Below are 18048 nucleotides of genomic sequence, written 5' to 3'. Positions count from 1 at the left end.
ATACCACAGAGATCTTTTTTGGATTTTGACTCACTTTTTAAATGCACTACATCTAAAGGAACTGTTTCTGCCTAGGTGTCCATGGCTGTTTAAATACAAACAGCAACCAAACTCACAATCCTCAGGACAGCTATTTATATATAGGAATATTGTGCAGTGACACCAAGGTAGAGACACAAGTAAGATAATGAGACAAAGTGGCCCAGCTGTGTAGTCATGTTTTCAGTTATCATAATATGTCCACATTCAGGACAAGAGCAGTGGGTAGTAGGCAGACCTGCTTCCCTTTATAACTTCTAGAGATTATACTTGCATTTTTGAGGCCTCTTGGTTAGGTCCATCCCTTGCACTTTGGTAATATATTTTAAATCTAGATACACCTAAGATATGGCTTACAGCACAATCTGGATCAAGGGTTTTGAATGTCTCAGCCCAAGGGCTGAATTCACTTTCAAAGAAGTTCTGCATTCCAGTGGTGGGTGGGGCCAAAGACAAAAGGGGTGGGGCCCAGAATACCAGTATATTTTAGCTGAACACTCTTCCTGCCAGTAATAAAGCCATAGGAGAGGCATATCAACCTTTTAGAATGGAGAAGAACTGCACAAAAGCCAGGAAACCGCCAAACAATTGTGTTGGGGGAAAGGAACTACGCCCATTTGGGGAACCCTGTAGGTCCAGATTGGGACCCCAAGTGGGCCAAAGGTTCAATGCCCCTGATCTGGACAATATGAAACCAGGGACAAATTGTGACCAAACTGCATTACTCCAAAGATAAGAATAATGTTCACAATGTGATCTACATGCAATGTATGCAATCAGATTTATAAATTGAGTGCCACTATAATTAGATATTTATTGTATATCATAATCAGTAACTGAATACTGGATTTCAAAAGGCTGCATGTGAACAACAAGGCTCACTTGCCTTTCAAAATATTTCTCCAGCAGCCCCATCCATAGGGCAACATCCGAGTCATTCACCAAACCTCAAGAAATGTGCCCATCAAGACAGCTGCTCTGCAACTCTGGGGCTGTTTTGGAGAAAGGCCTTCTCTCTCTCTCCCCCCCCCCCCCCGCCCAACTGTGTAGATCTGAGAACCAGAGCAGCCCTCGGAAACAATATTTCTTGGCCAGATCTATTCCAAAAGGTAGAAGCTACCCTTGCAGAAAACTGCCAACAAAGTCTCACTCCAAAGAGACCTAATTTAGCCTCCTGTACGCTTGATGAATGAAGAATTTCCTCTCAGGACTAAATTACAGACCTCGTCAGCGTTGCTCTTTCATGATCTGTTATTTAAGACGTAATTTTCCAACAGGGCTGGAACACATAGCCATAAGCTAGAATGGTATTTGTCGTTCGCAGCTGTCACACAGCGCCACCATCTTCCCACACTATTTTCTCCCTCCCCTTCAGAGCCGTCCTGTGCCTTTGCACACAGAGAAAGCCCCACTGGGCATAACAATACATTGGCAAGAACCTCGCCAAGGACCTTAATTAAACCACAAGAGTGGCACTTTCTCACCTTCCCATAACACCCGATTCATCCAAAGAAGTGCAGTGTCTTGTTCCAAGTTGCTAAAAAATCTTAGATGAGAAGGCTCGATCCCTTCAGACACAGATGATTACAAGCCGGTGTCAAACGTTTTCCCCTTTGGCTTTAACACAGGCCCTGTGATAGGGAAAAGCAGAATAATTTTAGCCACACATTAATTGCTTGGAGGTGATGTATGTGTGTGAAAGAATTTCCATGATTGTGACTTAGTGAAGATACGTGCATGTTTTTAACTTGTACCAGTTTAATCACAGCTACCTTCTAAGTCTGCTGGTAGGAAGGGGGAAAAATCAGATAAGCCCCACCTCACCAATTTCTTTCCCTGCATTTGGATAGCTAGAAAGAGACCATTGACTTTGGGGCAGGGATTCTCCAAGCTCTGTTTTCACCATAAAGGCACTTCATAAATCTTTGTGGGAACGATTCCAGGGCCAGAATCTACAGTTCGTGTCAATACAATCCCATCCCGGTGACACGATATCCTTCTCGTACATGTATACTTCATAGCACACACAGTGACGTCTGTTGCGGTATTTTGGATCATATGGAATAAGAAGTGGGAAATTATGCTAGAAAAATGGTACACAGAATACGTAATGTGCCCTTCAATACTGATAAAAAACACTAATGTAGATCTAGAAAGAGATCTACCATCAACTGCCCTGTGGGAAGGATTTGAGGAGAAAGGCAGGGGAAGAAGGCCTCAGGGCCTGTTCCAGCTGGACTCCCCACCTACCCAGACTACCTATCATCAACTGTCCTGCGGGAAAGATTCCAGGAGAGATAAGGATGACACCGGCCCCCTGCTCCTGTTCCAGCTGGATTCCCCCTACCCCAGGGCCATCTTCCACCAACTGCCCCAAGGAAAAGATACCAGATACCTACCCATTGTGCCAGGGAGAGATCAGCCCCACCAACCATGTACTCCTACTGTGAGCCCTACTATTCCCTTTCATAATAGTAGTTAAAAAGTAAAAAAGCAATTGAATAAAGCAAGGGGGAAGAAAGTTTGCAGAACACGTTTTTTCAGATACCTCCCCTTTAGAAGTCTATTCTTCTCTCTGCCCCCATTTCCCCCTGATTATTGCTCAGAGGCAGATGCTGTGAGAACAGATGCTGTATATAGCAGGAGAGGAAAATGTTTAAAGAAATCCATTTTATTATACTAAAATACATGTGTCTGAATTTTAGAAGCACATCGAGTTGAAAAAAAAAAGAGTTGGGGGAGAGGTCCTCTTTTCCTTCGTAAAGATGTCGCAGACTTTTTTAAATATGGAACAGTAAACCTGTTTATATATGACAAGAATATGTTTCAAGATCAACAAAGGTTTCCTCCTGCTAGACGTGTGTCATCAGTTCCAAAGACGTGCAAGCTTAAAGCCCATGCCGTTGTTCTGTCCATTTTGCGCATTTCCTCCACGCAAGCGAGGCCATGTGCTCACTGGGAGAAGTTTACGCAGTTTACATAACTGTAGGTGTAAAGCTGGGATAGATGATGCATAAGTGACGACGACCAAATAGTCTGAAATCATTTTCAGACATAATGCTGGTGGCGAGGCTAAAATGGATAGTAGAGGTGCTGACAGGAAAGTATAAGGTCTTAGAATAGCATGAGGGCGGCTGGCTGAATTTCTTGGGGGTGCATTCCAAGTTATTCTACATGCAACAAGAAGAGAACGCTATAGTTATATCGCCAGTGTCACTTGGCACTTAGGAGGAACCAATTCTGATCTACATCTATGGCATTTGTGTGACTGCAACCCTGAGGATAGTCTGCCGCTGGATATTCATATCCTGGGAGGTATAATGTATCCTGAAAGGCTGGGATGTGGCATAAAGGGGATGCTTAACTGAGGAAGTCTGCTGCTGCTTACTCCAGCCAAAATACAGGCATATGAGTAAACAGATGTACTGTGAACACAGGGTTGACAGAAGCGATATCGCAGAGTCAGATGAGCACAGACATTCAACTTTGGGGCAGATTTTAGATTAGCATTATTATAATGTATTTAACCTCAAACAAAATCTTAGCAGCTTCATCTCGACTAGAAGAATACATGGGCAACAGAAGAATCTAGAGGGCACAGGAAAACTTTTCTACATCTAACCTAAGTGGCCAGGATCAGAGAGGACCAAAGACCCAACCCAAGCTAGTGAGTATTCATTCAGATTAGAATAAGAGCAGAGAGACCCCAGAACAAAGCAAACTGCCCCCCGATTCCAAATTCTTGGGTGTAATGGGGATGTGTCCTAAAGACGTATCTTCAATGAACTGTGTATCAATGGAAGGGGATTGTCAAAGCAGAAAAGAAAGGATGTCTATTAATGGAGAATTCTCTCCCAAGTTTGCCTTGTGGCTCAGCAGTCAGAAGATAATGATGGTCTATACCAGCATTCCCCAATCTAGTACCCTCCGGATGTGTTGGACCACAATGTCATTAAGCCCCAGTCAGCATGACCAACGGTCAGGAATGCTGGGAGTTGTAGTCCAACACATCTGGAGGACACCAAGTTGAGGAAGGCTGGTGTATACTGGCAAGAGGTCCTCATTCTCTGCAGAACTAGGACAAGGCAGGAGGAGCAATAATTCCAGCCTCAGTTTACTGTCCAAAATATAAACAGTAGGGCCGGTACCACATTTGTTGACAGAATATAAATCAAAACCTGTGGTTTCATCAACACAGAACATTAATTAGGAAGTATAGGAAGCCTCATCTAAATTCACTGAATGTGCTGCATGTCCATTATTCACAACTTCAAGGTTTTCAGTACCATGACAGAAAGGATTCTGTAGTCTCAGACTATTCTGACCTGTTGCCACCCAAACATCTCAGTTATGCTAAAATTCTATGTCATTATCTTCCACATGGGAATTATATGTTCATGCAGTTTTATATTACACAAGTCATAATGCAGTATAGTAACAATTAAAAATGCACAAGAAGAATGTGTTGATGCTTATGTGGCTTTAAAGACTACAAACATTATGATACATTGCTCCAATGAGTGAAAATACACACACATATATGGGTTCTTGAATTAATACAAGCTGCTACACTGAAAAAGTCGCTGCCACCACCAAGCAGCTGTACCCAGCCAAAACTGGAATTGACCCAATTCTTTAGGAGTCTACAATAGAGGGATATTGAAACAAATCTGAAAATTGGATCCCTCCTGTAAGTTTCAGCTAGCCCTAACTGCTTTTAGATCACTTTTCTCAACCTAGAGTCCTCCAGATGTTTTGGACTCAACTCCCATCACTCCCAGCCAGCATGACAAATGGTCAGGAATTCTGGAAGTTGTAGTCCAAACATCTGGAGGGCACCAAATTGGGAAACACTATTTTAGACAAAGTTTCTTTTCCCCCCCTTTTAATTTCCCTCCCAGGTGGTGGGGGAACAAGCCACCCACAATAATAGGCTGCAGTCCTAAACTGATGTTCCTGGGAATAAGTCCCAATAAGTTCTATGAGACTTACTTCCAAGTAGACATGTATAGGATTGCACTGTCAGTCTTGGGAGAAATACTAACCTATTTCTCATGTATGACAACAACCAGCATTGATAATTGACAAGTATCCTCTTGCTTACGCCTTTTACACTAATGACTTTTAAGAAGTATGGAGTCAAACCAACTCTACCTTTCTTTTCCTAAACCAGAAATGATCCTGAACTATTATTTGAACGTTTCTGTTTTAACCTAAATGTAACAAAACCTGGACAATAAAATGCAAGTTACTAGTTAAGAATAAGGCCTTGTAAAAAAAAGAAAGAAAGGAAAGGAAAAGCATGTAATGTGGTGGTACACTCATTGGCCCCAACCAGAATGAATCATGAGCATATAAAAATAGTACTATCTGGGAGGATTTTTATACATTCTGGGCTTTGCCCAGGCTTCTGTACATTGCCTTCTTCGAGAGTAAGGACTGGGCAGAATGGAGACTGGCTGCTTTATGGCCGCCGTCTGCTCTAGCAAACTGGGAAGACAGTCTAGCAAAGGATATGGGAAAGAAGCATTTCTGCTCATGGCAGAGTGCCTCCCCTTGACCTCACAAAAATAAAAGTAGCCATGCCGACAGAGTTTTCTGATGGATGATGTGGCTGAAACCTTCTCGTTCCAAGAGGCATTCACATAGTAGTGCATGTAATTCTGAGTTCCCTTACAGCAGGGGTGGGCAACCTGTGGCCCTCCAGATGTTTTGGCCTACAACTCCCAGCATGCCTCACACTGACTGTGCTGGCTAGGGCTAATAGGAATTGTAGGCCAAAACGCTTGGAGGGCCACAAGTTGTCCACCCCTGCCATACAGGATAGGCAGCATCTGTAGTCATTGTGGCAACCAGAGTCCATGGCACCGTGGAGTGCAGCAGTCTACCACTGGCCCAGGCTTTGAGGGAATGAGTTACAATCAGCCCTATAAAGTGAATATTATTTTGGTTTTCCTATTTGAGCCAGTTCAGGTGTGCCAAAGGTGTTGCTGAACATTTATTGGTCTGAATCAGAAACAATCCACATGCTGACTAAACGACTTAATAGTTAACTCCCTGGTGTGATAGGTGAATTCCCTTAGGCTTGAATTGGGACCAGTAAGTACAAGCAACATTGGAGAATGCCTGAGGGGTATTTTTCTCCTAAATGCCTTTGGGATTGCTGTGCATCTCCTTTTGGGGGTCCCAAATTCGTGTACTTTGTGAGGTAACAGACATAATAGTGGACTAGATAGGCCCCCAGTCTTCTTATGTTCTTATATCGACAGTGACATTACAAGTTGCCATGGTCTGCATTCCAGACCAAATATTACAAACATTGGTGACATATCCAGTAACAGCCAATAAAAGCATTGGATTTCTAAAACGCCTGCAATCTCCTCGTGTCCTCTTTATGCTGTTTCTTGTAGCCTGATATACTGATCAAATGAAAATCCATGAAGGACACCTCCATGCACCAACCAAAGTATGGGAGCACATTTGGAGGCACACAATCAGGGCTTCGGTAGCCTGATGTTAGTTGTTTTTCAGAACAGAAGTTAGCCTCTGGATTTCTAAGATCCATATAGCATCAAAAACAGCATTGTTTTTTTTAACTGTATTGCTCTCGTGGTTAAAGCAATCAGACATCTTCCAGTTTCTCAGTCCTCCACTTTGGCTTTATACATCCATTTAGTTACAATTATCCTTTTTGGCTAGCATGATCAACTTTACTCAAGAGTGACAACTATTGATACCAACAAGACATTTTTAAGTAAATGGGGTCAGAAATCTGTTCCAATATGTATATTTCCAAAATGATGGGTCAGAACTTACCTGTAAATGACCAGGCTGCAAACAGTGAGGTACACTATGAGTGAAACACTAATGACTAGAGACAAACAGATCAGTCTGTTTCTGGTCTATGTTAGTTTTGCATGGGTGAATTGATAAATCCATTTCATCCCATTTTTGCATTAATTTATAGGGGTGGGGTTAAACTGCATGAAATGATTTTGTTTAAATAGATATTTAAATACGTCTTTTTGAATATGTTTTCTCTTAAAATACACATTTATTAATATACCTTATCTCAAAGCACACATTTCCAAACATTTTTTAATCCTAAAACATACATTTTAAAATCCATTTTTGGTACATTTTTTGAGTGAAAGAACTGCACTTCAAAATTTGGAGAAGTGCAAAATTGGAAGGATAATTATGTTCTGATCTGCACATCTGTCCCAGAGGTGTGGATCGTGTGCATTCACATTGGAATTCACAAAGATTGAATTCCTCAAGCATCTCCACTGAAGTCTAAAGCTGGCAGGGTGATTCACCCTGTCATGAATTAGATGGCATGCAAAGGCATATGAACTTGACTAATAGAAAGTCAGTGTATTGGCTCACCTAGCTTATTATTGTCAATTTTACAGCCCTGGTAAGATCCTTTTAAGTGGATGATCAAGGGGCTGCAGCAACTCCCCTGTGAGGAAAGGTTACAGCAGCTGGGATTGTTTAGCTTGGAGAAAAGGCAAGGGAAGGGAGACATGATAGAGGTGAGGAAAATTATGCATGGTGTGGAGAAAGTGGATAGGGAGACATTTTTCTCCCTCTCTCATAATACTAGAACCCAGTGGGGTCATCCCATGAAGCTGATCAGTGGGAGATTCGGGACAGGACTTCACAGAGTGCATATATGGAATTCACTACCACAAGATGTAGTGTTGGTCACTAATTTGGATGGCTTTAAATGAGGATTGGACAAATTCCTGGAGGAGAAGGCTATCAATGGCTACTGGCCCTGATGGCTATAGGCTACCTCCAGTATCAGAGGCATGCCTGTGTATGCCAGTTGCTGGGGAACGTGGGTGGGAGGGTGCTGTTGCACTCATATCCTGCTTGTGTGTTTCCCGGGGGGAGCTGGTTGGCCACTGTGTGAACAGAATGCTGGACGAGATGGATCCTTGGTCTGATCCAGCAGGGCTCTTCTTCTCTTCTCATGGATATGACAGGGACTGAACACATTGGACCTTCTGCATGCGAAGCATGTGCTCTACAACTGAGCTCGAGACCCTTTCGAAAGAGTTCTACCATGAAGACAAAACTGTTTGAGATTCTGATGACAATGCTAAACACACTTACCAAGGACTAAATCAGTGGGTATAAACTGCTGCATAAGCTTGCATAGGACTACGCTGCACAAAACAGCTCAGATTACAACTGTGCTGTGCAAAAGAAATTATGATCATCCTATAGATCCTTAAACATGTTTTCAGCTATTATTATAGTTGTTGTTGTTATTACTATTATTTTAAACACTCTAAAAATTTTCGGGAGTCCGCATCACAGTCCTCTGTAACAACAGTAAAGAATAAAACAAAACAAAACAAAACACAATTTCTATCATTGATCTAATTTGTTCATGATGAAACAGATTGCTTCTATTTGACCAGCCTCTAGTGCTGCAATATTTCACATGCTAGCAAAAGCTGTGCTATCAACTGGGGTACCATTGAATTCAACTGCCTTCGACTCAGACATTCAGCTCTACTGCTATGAGAAGGAGTAACACACCAGCAGAGTTTGGTTTTCTGATGGAAGGGTAGCTGAGCTCTAAGGAATGTGGACATAGCACAGGACAAGTGGATTCTTCTGAAACAGCTCCACCTGCTGGGCCCCCCTTGCTAAGTAATATCAATGTTTTCTTTTGACTGCCTCCCCAGCCTCCATTTCTTTGCAGCTCCCCCCTAGGGACTGATCAACATTGATACTAGCTGCCTCAGTCCTTGGCATGGGATAGGGTGGGATCTGGTCTGTTTTTAGCACATGTTCCTTTGGTTTTAAAGGTTATTTAATCTGAGTCACATTTAATTGTCTTAAGGTAAACAGATGAATCATCTGGGATGGGGGTATACATTCAAAAGGTCAGGGGTTCAGGGTAAGATTCTTTGCTGTTTCTTCTTCAGGATTAAATGAAGGAAAACTGAACTGGTTGGAAAATTAAATTATTTTAGTTGGGACTTGAGCAGACAGTGACTCAGATTTTTGCTTTCCTGACCCTTTTTACGTACAACTCTTAACAAACAGGTATTGGGCCCACACCTGCCTGCCACGGAAAGAGCAGCAAAAGGTCAACACACCCATCTAACAGAAGTACTCTTGTTCTGATGGTGAAGTTTACTGGTTGACTACAGTCAGGGTTTTGATAGCCACTGCAGCTGCTTCCGGAAGTTCATACTAAGCTCACTTGCAGGCCTGTGCAGTTTACCTTAAGGAAAGATTTTGATCAGTCCATGCAAGAACTCTGCTTTCAAAAAATGAAGGAAAAGGCAGTAGGTTTGTATACAAATTGTACTGTAATCACTGGAAACCCTGGAGGTCATGGCTCTGATTTTGTTGTTGTTGTTTTTGCTTGTGAAAGAGACCATTAACAGTCAGGGATTTCACTTTGAGTGTTGATAATGTTGATGCCCCCCTTCATGGATCACTGCCTTGCTGTGGCGAAGGGGCTTGCGTAACTCAGTGAAGCCATAAGCTATGCTGTGCAGGGCCACCCAAGACGGACAGGTCATGGCAGAGAGTTCTGACAAAATGTGGTCCACTGGAGAAGAAAATGGCAACCCACTCCAGTATTCTTGCCAAGAAAACCCCATGGAACATGTCACAAGGCTAAAAGAGATGACGCTGGAAGATGAGCCCCTCAGGTCGGAAGGTGTCCAATATACTACTGGGGAAGAGCAGAGGGTATTTCCAAGTAGCGCCAGAAAGAGTGAAGCGGCTGGGCCAAAGCCGAAAGGACACTCAGCTGTGGATGTGTCTGGTGGTGAAAAGAAAATCCGACGCTGTAAAGAACAATATTGCTTAGGAACCTGGAATGTAAGATCAATGAATCAAGGTAAGCTGGAGGTGGTCAAACATGAGATGGCAAGATTGAACATCGACATCCTGGGAATCAGAGAACTAAAATGGACAAGCATGGGCGAATGTAATTCAGGTGACCATTATATCTACTACTGTGGGCAAGAATCCCTTAGAAGAAATGGAGTAACACTCGTAGACAACAAAAGGGTGGGAAAAGCAGTACTGGGGTACAATCTCAAAAACGACAGAATGATCTCAGTACAAATCCAAGGCAAACCATTCAACATCACAGTAATTCAAATCTCTGCCCTAACCACTGAGGCCAAAGAAGCAGAGGTTGATTGGTTCTACGAAGACCTACAACACCTTCTAGAACTAACACCAAAAAAAGATGTCCTCTTCATCATAGGGGATTGGAATGCTAAAGTAGGAAGTCAAGAAATCACCAGGATAACAGGCAAGCATGGCCTTGGTGTACAAAATGAAGCAGGACAAAGGCTAATAGAGTTTTGCCAAGCGAACACGCTGATCATAGCAAACACTCTTTTCTAACAGCACAAGAGGTGACTCTACACATGCACATCACCAGATGGGCAATATCGAAATCAGATTGATTATGTCCTTTGCAGCCAAAGATGGAGAAGCTCTATACAGTCAGTAAAAACAAGACCTGGAGCTGACTGTGGCTCAGATCATGAGCTTCTTGTTGCAAAATTTTGGCTTAAATTGAAGAACGTAGTGAAAACCACTAAACCATTCAGGTATGACCTAAATCATATCCCTTATGAATATGCAGTGGAGGTGAGGAATAGATTTAAGGGATTAGACCTGATAGACAGAGTGCCTGAGGAACTATGTACGGAGGTCCGTAACATTGTTCAGGAGGCAGCAACTCAATCCATCCCAAAGAAAAAGAAATGCAAGAAAGCCAAGTGGCTGTCTGATGAGGCTTTACAAGTAGCTGAGGAAAGAAGGGAAGCAAAAAGCAAGGGAGAAAGGGGAAGATATATCCAACTGAATGCAGAGTTCCAGAGAATAGCCAGGAGAGACAAGAAGGCCTTCTTAAATGAACAATGCAAAGAAATCAAGGAAAACAATAGAATGGGAAAGACTAGAGATCTTTTCAAGAAAATCGGAGATCTCAAGGGAACGTTTTGTGCAAAGATGGGCATGATAAAGCACAAAGAAGGCAGGGACCTAACAGAAGCAGATGAGATTAAGAAGAGGTGGAAAGAATACACAGAAGAACTATACAGGAAAGATCTTAATGTCCATGATAGCCATGATAGTATGGTCACTGAACTTGAGCCGGACATTCTAGAGAGTGAAGTCAAGTGGGCCTTAGGAAGCATTAGTAACAACAAAGCTAGCGAAGATGACAGTATTCCAGCCGAGCTATTTAAAATCCTAAAAGATGATGCTGTTAAAGTGCTGCACTCAATATGCCAGCAAATTTGGAACACTCAACAGTGGCCACAAGACTGGAAAAGGTCAGTTTACATTCCAATTCCAAAGAAGGGCAATGCCAAAGAGTGTTGAAACTACCGTACAATTGCGCTCATTTCACATGTCAGCAAGGTTATACTCAAAATCCTACAAGCTAGGCTTCAGCAGTATGCGAACCGAGAACTACCGGAAGTACAAGCTGGGTTCCGAAGAGGCAGAGGAACTAGAGATCAAATCGCCAACATTCGCTGGATCAAGAAGAAAGCAAGAGAATTCCAGAAAAACATCTATTTCTGCTTCATTGACTATGCTAAAGCCTTTGATTGTGTGGATCACAACAAACTGTGGCAAATTCTGAAAGAGATGGGAGTACCAGACCACCTTATCTGTCTGCTGAGAAACCTGTACAAGGGACAAGAAGCAACAGTAAGAACCAGACATGGAACAACCGATTGGTTCACAATTGGGAAAGGAGTACGACAAGGCTGCATATTGTCACCCTGCTTATTTAACTTATATGCAGAGTACATCATGAGAAATGCCAGGTTGGATGAATCACAGGTCGGAATTAAGATTGCCGGGAGAATTACCAACAACCTCAGATACGCAGACGATACCACTCTAATGGCAGAAAGTGAAGAGGATCTAAAGAGCCTCTTTTTGAGGGTGAAAGTGGAGAGTGCAAAAGCTGGTCTGAAACTCAACATTACAAAAACCGAAGATCATGGCATCTGGCCCCATCACTTCCTGGCATATAGAAGGGGAAGAAATGGAAGCAGTGACAGATTTTATTTTCTTGGGCTCCAAGATCAATGCAGATGGTGACTGTAGCCATGAAATTAAAAGACACTTGCTCCTTGTGAGGAAAGCTATGGCAAACCTAGACAGCATAGTAAGAAGCAGAGACATCACCTTGCCAACAAAGGTCAGTCTAATCAAAGCTATGGTTTTCCCAGTAGTAATGTATGGCTGTGAGAGCTGGACTATAAGGAAGGCTGAGCGCCGAAGAATCGATGCTTTCGAACTGTGGTGCTGGAGAAGACTCTTACGAGTCCCCTGGACTGCAAGGAGGTCAAATCAGTCAATCCTAAAGGAAATCAACCCTGAGTGCTCATTGGAAGGACAGATACTGAAACTGAAGCTCAAATATTTTGGCCACCTAATGCGAAGAGAAAACTCCCTGGAAAAGACCCTGATGCTGGGAAAGATTGAAGGCAAAAGGAGAAGGGGACAGCAGAGGATGAGATGGCTAGATAGCATCACCAATCCAATGAATATGAACTTGAGCACACTCCGGGAGAGAGCGCAGGACAGGAAGGCCTGGCGTGCTATGGTCCATGGGGTCACGAAGAGTCGGACACGACTTAACGACTGAACAACAACAAATGTTGATGCCATTACCCTGTGTGTCAAGATTGCAGTATTGGGGGGTGGGATAGTGGGCCAAGGAATCTCCCAGGAGTTCTTCTCTTACAAACATTGGTGCTGTAAAATCCATATTTTTGAAAGGTTGCTGTTACTTTAAGTCAGCTAGCCTTGCCCTTGCTTGTTTGATGTCAGCAGTAGTGCCCACAGTGCCTGAATCACAGCATTAGACGGAACAGCAATCATTCCAAATGCTATCAAGAACCAAGGGCAAAATGGACCTGACAGAACTATCAATCTGCAAGTTCTTACGGTGGGTCAGGATTGCGTTTGGAAGAATTTCTTCAAGTAGATGTTCTAGCCTGATTTCATCACCATGTGTGAATGAACCCAGAGTCTAGAATGCGCTAGGGATGGGTTAACTCACCATGGTCTGGGTTGCACGCCACTTGCTGAATCCCTACCAGCCAGCTGTCCTGCTCTGCCCTGCTCGCTGCACGCAGCAAGTTGCCGAGTGGTCCACGAGTGGTGCACAGCTGCCCCATCCCTCGGTGAGTCTTCGCTGAGCATTTGCATAAAAATAGCGGCTTGGCCTTTTTCATAAAGCCCGATTTTATGCAAATGGCTGTAAAGCAGCCATTTAAGCAAGATTACAGGTGTAAGTGGCCATTTACGCCTGTGATCTTGCGTAAACAGCTGCTTTATTGCTGCTCTTTGCACAAAATTGGCCTTTACAAAAAAGGCTGATCTGCCATTTTGCAGCTTGGCGAGGGACTGGGGATCCCCGCACTTGCCCAACTCGGCATGCCCTGAGTCGGCCGAGCAGGGGGATCAGTGGACTAGCGTCCCGGGGGCTGAGCCAGCAATTTCTTGCCAGGTCTTGAGCCCCAGCCAGATGGCTGCAACATCCCTAGAATGAGCTAGAATAGAAAGTAAATACCAAAAATCACATCCTGTATGGGGGAAAGGATATGGCCATCTGGGGAGCCCCAGATGGCTGGATTTGGATTGTGGGCCTGAGGACTGCACCACTGCTGTATAGTCTATACAGAAGATGATGTATTTGGAATGTATATCACAGTACAGTCATTCCATGCACACTAAGTGGCATAAGGATAGTTATTTATACTTGCCAAATACAGAGAAACATGCATAAACAGTTACAATAGACTGGGGATAGGAGTTGTCCTCATTCAAATATGGTACTTCAAGGGCTGAGCAACCCTCTCCTCAAGCAAAATAACATATGAAAAATATGTCCAGAACTATCAGTGGAACTGACCAGCCAAGGAGCTTTCCTGAGCAACTATTGGAATGTCCAGTGATTTAAATGCTCAAGCTCACAAGGACAATAGCAGGCCAGGAGATGCAAGAAACTTATGCAGCACCTAGCACTCAGTCCACAATAAGGCTATGAGAAAGCTGAGCTCCAGCTATCACAGATATCATCTTGAAGCTGGTGAAAACATTAGACCAGCCTTTCCCAACCTGGCGCTCTCCAAAAACGTTGGACTGCAGCTTGGCCAATGCTGGCTGGGAATGATGGCCATGCTGGCCGGGACTGATGGGATTTGCAGTCCAACACATCTGGAGGGTACCAGGTTGGGTAAGGCTGGATTAGACAAATTCACAAAGGAGGATAGGTCTATCAGGAGCAATAGTTGTGAGAGATAAATGAACCTACCAGATTCCAAATACCAGTTGCTGGAGAAACAGCAGTGGGCAAGGGCCATTGCCTTTATGTTGTTCGTGGGTTTCCTCAAAACATCTGGCTAAGCTAGATGGGCCTTTGGTCTAATACACGATGGCTCTTCCTACGTTCATTTACAATCTTAAAAAGGAAAATGAAATATGACCTGGGAAGCATGATAGCACCACTGAACCAGTAATTATTGTAGTAGAAATGGCAAGTGCAGCTTTGTACAGAAGAAAACCTGTACAGAAAGACACTGAATTTCTCAGTCAGTCGGAAAGAAAAGATCCATAGCAAAGTAGGTTGGTTGCAGACACATCATGGAGAAACAATGCCAAATGAAGTCTTCTTCAACAAGAGATGTGATGAGCCTTGATCCAATGTTTATGGAGGTGAGTCAAGGAAGTCTCCCGCAGATACTCCATTAAACAACATTATGATAGAAAGGGGCAACAGATCTCTCCTATGCAACCTCCACACTCGGACAGAATATGGCACAGGTCACGATCAAATGAAAACAAGGCCGACTACATTAGCATGTGTCTTTGTGCATTTCACAGTCATACTTGCTTCCTCCTGCCAGGGCTCTTTTAGTTATTTTTTCTAAATACTGGGCTGTATCCAATGGCAACCATCCACAAGCAGGGCCCACCACCGCTCCTGTTTCACAAGTGGGCAGCCCCGCCAATTCCGTTGCGCAAGTGGGGCTGACTGCTTGCACAACGGAGATTTAGTGCTTCCAGGTTCAAGCCCCCAAATGAACAAATGTTCATTTCTGGAACGGGGCAGGTTGGTGGGGCTCCCTTATGCGAGCTCCGCCAACCTGCCCCATTCCAGAAACGAGTGTTCCTGCTTGTTTCGGGCTGCCCCTGAAAGCACTAAATCTCTGTTGCTCAAGCCGTCAGCCCCACTTGTGCAACGGAACGCAGCAGGGCTGGCTGCTTGTGAATGGTCACCATTGGATAACGCCCACTGTTGTACTTGCACTAATGCACCTATGCAGTCCTGCCATCACCCACATTTACGTTCAGTGTGCTGAAGAGTGTTTCCTGTTAAAAGGAGGTGGGGCAGGGGAGAATATCGAGACAAGATCACAAAGCACTTGGGTATCACTTCCACTCAAAAAAGGCACCAGTGGGGCAAATTAGCAAGGTGTGTTTGATCTCACAGACTGACATCAAAAGAAAGAGAGAAAAAATGAAGCAAATGGCCTGATAGTAATAAAATGAGGTGGGGCAGGACAATGGCCAGAAAAAAATACAGCACAGATTTGTTTTAGGGTATCAAGAAATACATAGATGGTACAATCTGGTAGACATACATTCTATATCGGGGTGTACGATGTTTTGGAGACGGTCTCGGGGGCTGCATTCCAGTGGTGGGTAGGGCCAAAGCCAAAAGGGATGGGCCAAAAATACCAATGTACTTTAGCTTAATGTTCTTGCTGCCAATAACTAAACCTTACAGGAGGCATTTCAACACATGACAATTGGTGGTCAGGGAAAAAGGGGTGGGGCCACAGGAAGAAGGTGTGGTCATCTGGCAAACCCAAAAGGGCCTGATTGGGACCCCCGAAAGGGCTTAATTTGGCTCCTGAGCCAGGGGTTTTGCAGCTCTGTTCTATACTATGCACTCAGATGTAACTCCCACCAAGTTCAATGGGACCTGCGCACAGGTAAGTGTGTTTAGCTTAAGCTGTATGACAGAGTTCCTTGAATGGTATATTTTCTTAGGGATCCTTGGTGAGGAATCAGAGGGCAGGTCCCCTTATAGTAGCTGTATAAATAACAGGAAGCAAAGGATAGAAATAAATTGACAGTTTTCACAAAGGAGGGAAGTAAACACTGTGGTGCCCCAAAGATGAGTTTCTATGTAACAAAATTGGTGTACTCTGGGACAAATGTAAATACATCTTAATTTCACAGTACTCTGATGGGGTCAGAATAGGCAGCAAATACCTAGGAAAGATCTTGATCCTGGGATTAACTATCTTGAAATTCAGCTAGTATGGACCTGGCTGGATGGTTATACCACTAGCCCAACCATTGTTGTCCCTGCACCTTCAAGTGATGGCAGGAAATCCAAGCCTGAGGTCAGCTAGTGGCTTTCCAGAGGCGAGATTCTACCTGCAGGATAATTTTTGGTTTAAGAGCTGAGAGTATGCCATAATAAAAGGTTGCAGTTCCTTTTGCTGCTTCTGGACTTGTCAAAGTGACAAGTGGAGTTTCCAGAACCTGACCTGGCTGGCCTATCAGATGTAGCCACAGGGCCAAACCACACATGATGCCGAACATCCATAATCTGTTTATTCTTCTTTTCCCCTTTAAATCAGCCAAAGGGGGCTCTGAATTGGATTGGAGAAGTGACCTTGGGGCGGAGGGCGTTTCTTATTTGTTTGTTTGTTTGTTTCATTTCTATACCACCCAGTAGCCAAAGCTCTCTGGGCAGTTCACAAAAATTAAAACCAAAGCGCACACAATAAAACAATATAAAATATATAAAACATTAAAACCACAGTATAACAATACAACCAGAAGAAAACCAGCAGAAAACCTAGCAGCAAAGCAGAAATTTAAAATACAGATTTTAAAACAGCAAAGCTAAATGTCTAGAAAGCTAAAATGCTAAAATGCCTGGGAAAATAAAAAGGCCTTCACCTGGCGCCAGAAAGAGTACAGCGTAGGCCCCAGGCGAACCTCACTAGGAAGCTCATTCCACAGCTGGGGTGCCACAGCAGAAAAGGCCCTCCTCCTAGTAGCCACCCACCTCACTGCCTTTGGCAGGGGCTCATGGAGAAGGGCTGCTGAGGATGATCTTAAGGTCCAGGCAGACACATATGGAAGGAGGCGATCCTTCAGATAACTTGGCCCCAAGCCGTTATCTGTTAATACCAGCACTTTGAATCAGGCCTGGAAAATGGACTGGTAGCCAGTGCAGCTGGAAAAGTACTGGCATAATATGAACTCGTTGGCCAGTCCCTGTTAACAATCTTGCTGCCCTACTTTGGACCAGCTGAAGTTTCCGGACCATTTTCAAAGGCAGCCCCACATAAAACGCATTATTGTAATGCAGACGAGAAGTTATCGGAGCATGGATAACTAGCTAGGCTATCTCTGTCCAGATAAGGGTGTAGTTGGTATACCAGCCTAAGCTGATAAAAAGTGCTCTGTGCCACTGAGTTCACCTGTGCCTCAAGTGACAGTTCTGGATCCAAGAGCACCCCCAAACTATGAACATGATCCTTTAGGGGCAGTGCAACCCCCTCTAGAACAGGTTGAATATCACCTAGCCGGGCAGATGAACCACACACTAACCGTACCTCCATCTTGTCTGGATTGAGTTTCAGTTTGTTGGCCCTCATCCAGTCCATTACCATGCCCAGGCCCTGACTCAGAACAGCCACTGCCTCACCTGGGTTTGATGAGGAAGAAAGGTAGAGCTGGGTGTCATCCGCATATTGATGGCACCTCAGCCCACCTCCGGATAACCTCCCCCAGTGGTTTCATGTAGATGTTAAACAGCATGGGGGATAAAACAGAGCCCTGTGGAACCCCATGGCACAATTGCCAAGGCACAGAGCAATAATCCTCCAGCACCACCTTCTGGAATCGGCCATCCAAGTAGGAGCAGAACCAGTGCAGTGCCTCCAGCTCCCAACCCAG

General features: G+C 44.0%; 1 protein-coding gene across 3 annotated transcripts in view; it reads left to right on the top strand.

Moving 5' to 3' along the window:
• The window catches only part of LOC146358989 (uncharacterized), a 48955-nt gene that overhangs the window by 17210 nt on the left and 13697 nt on the right, over positions 1 to 18048 (top strand). Inside the window, exon 3 of one of the 3 annotated variants that reach the window (XR_014787160.1) lies at positions 3585 to 3706. The exons of the other annotated variants lie outside the window; for them this stretch is intronic. The gene's annotated coding sequence lies outside the window, so the exon portion shown is untranslated. The remainder of the gene's footprint in view (positions 1 to 3584; positions 3707 to 18048) is intronic. 3 annotated transcript variants of the gene reach the window in all.

This window comes from Heloderma suspectum, chromosome 1 (genome assembly GCF_057233095.1).
Source record: "Heloderma suspectum isolate Gila_16-S chromosome 1, 16-S_ref, whole genome shotgun sequence".
Taxonomy (NCBI): Eukaryota; Metazoa; Chordata; class Lepidosauria; order Squamata; family Helodermatidae; genus Heloderma; species Heloderma suspectum.
The sequence above is the reverse complement of the archived record's forward strand: the minus strand, read 5'-3'. Positions and strand labels throughout refer to the sequence as shown.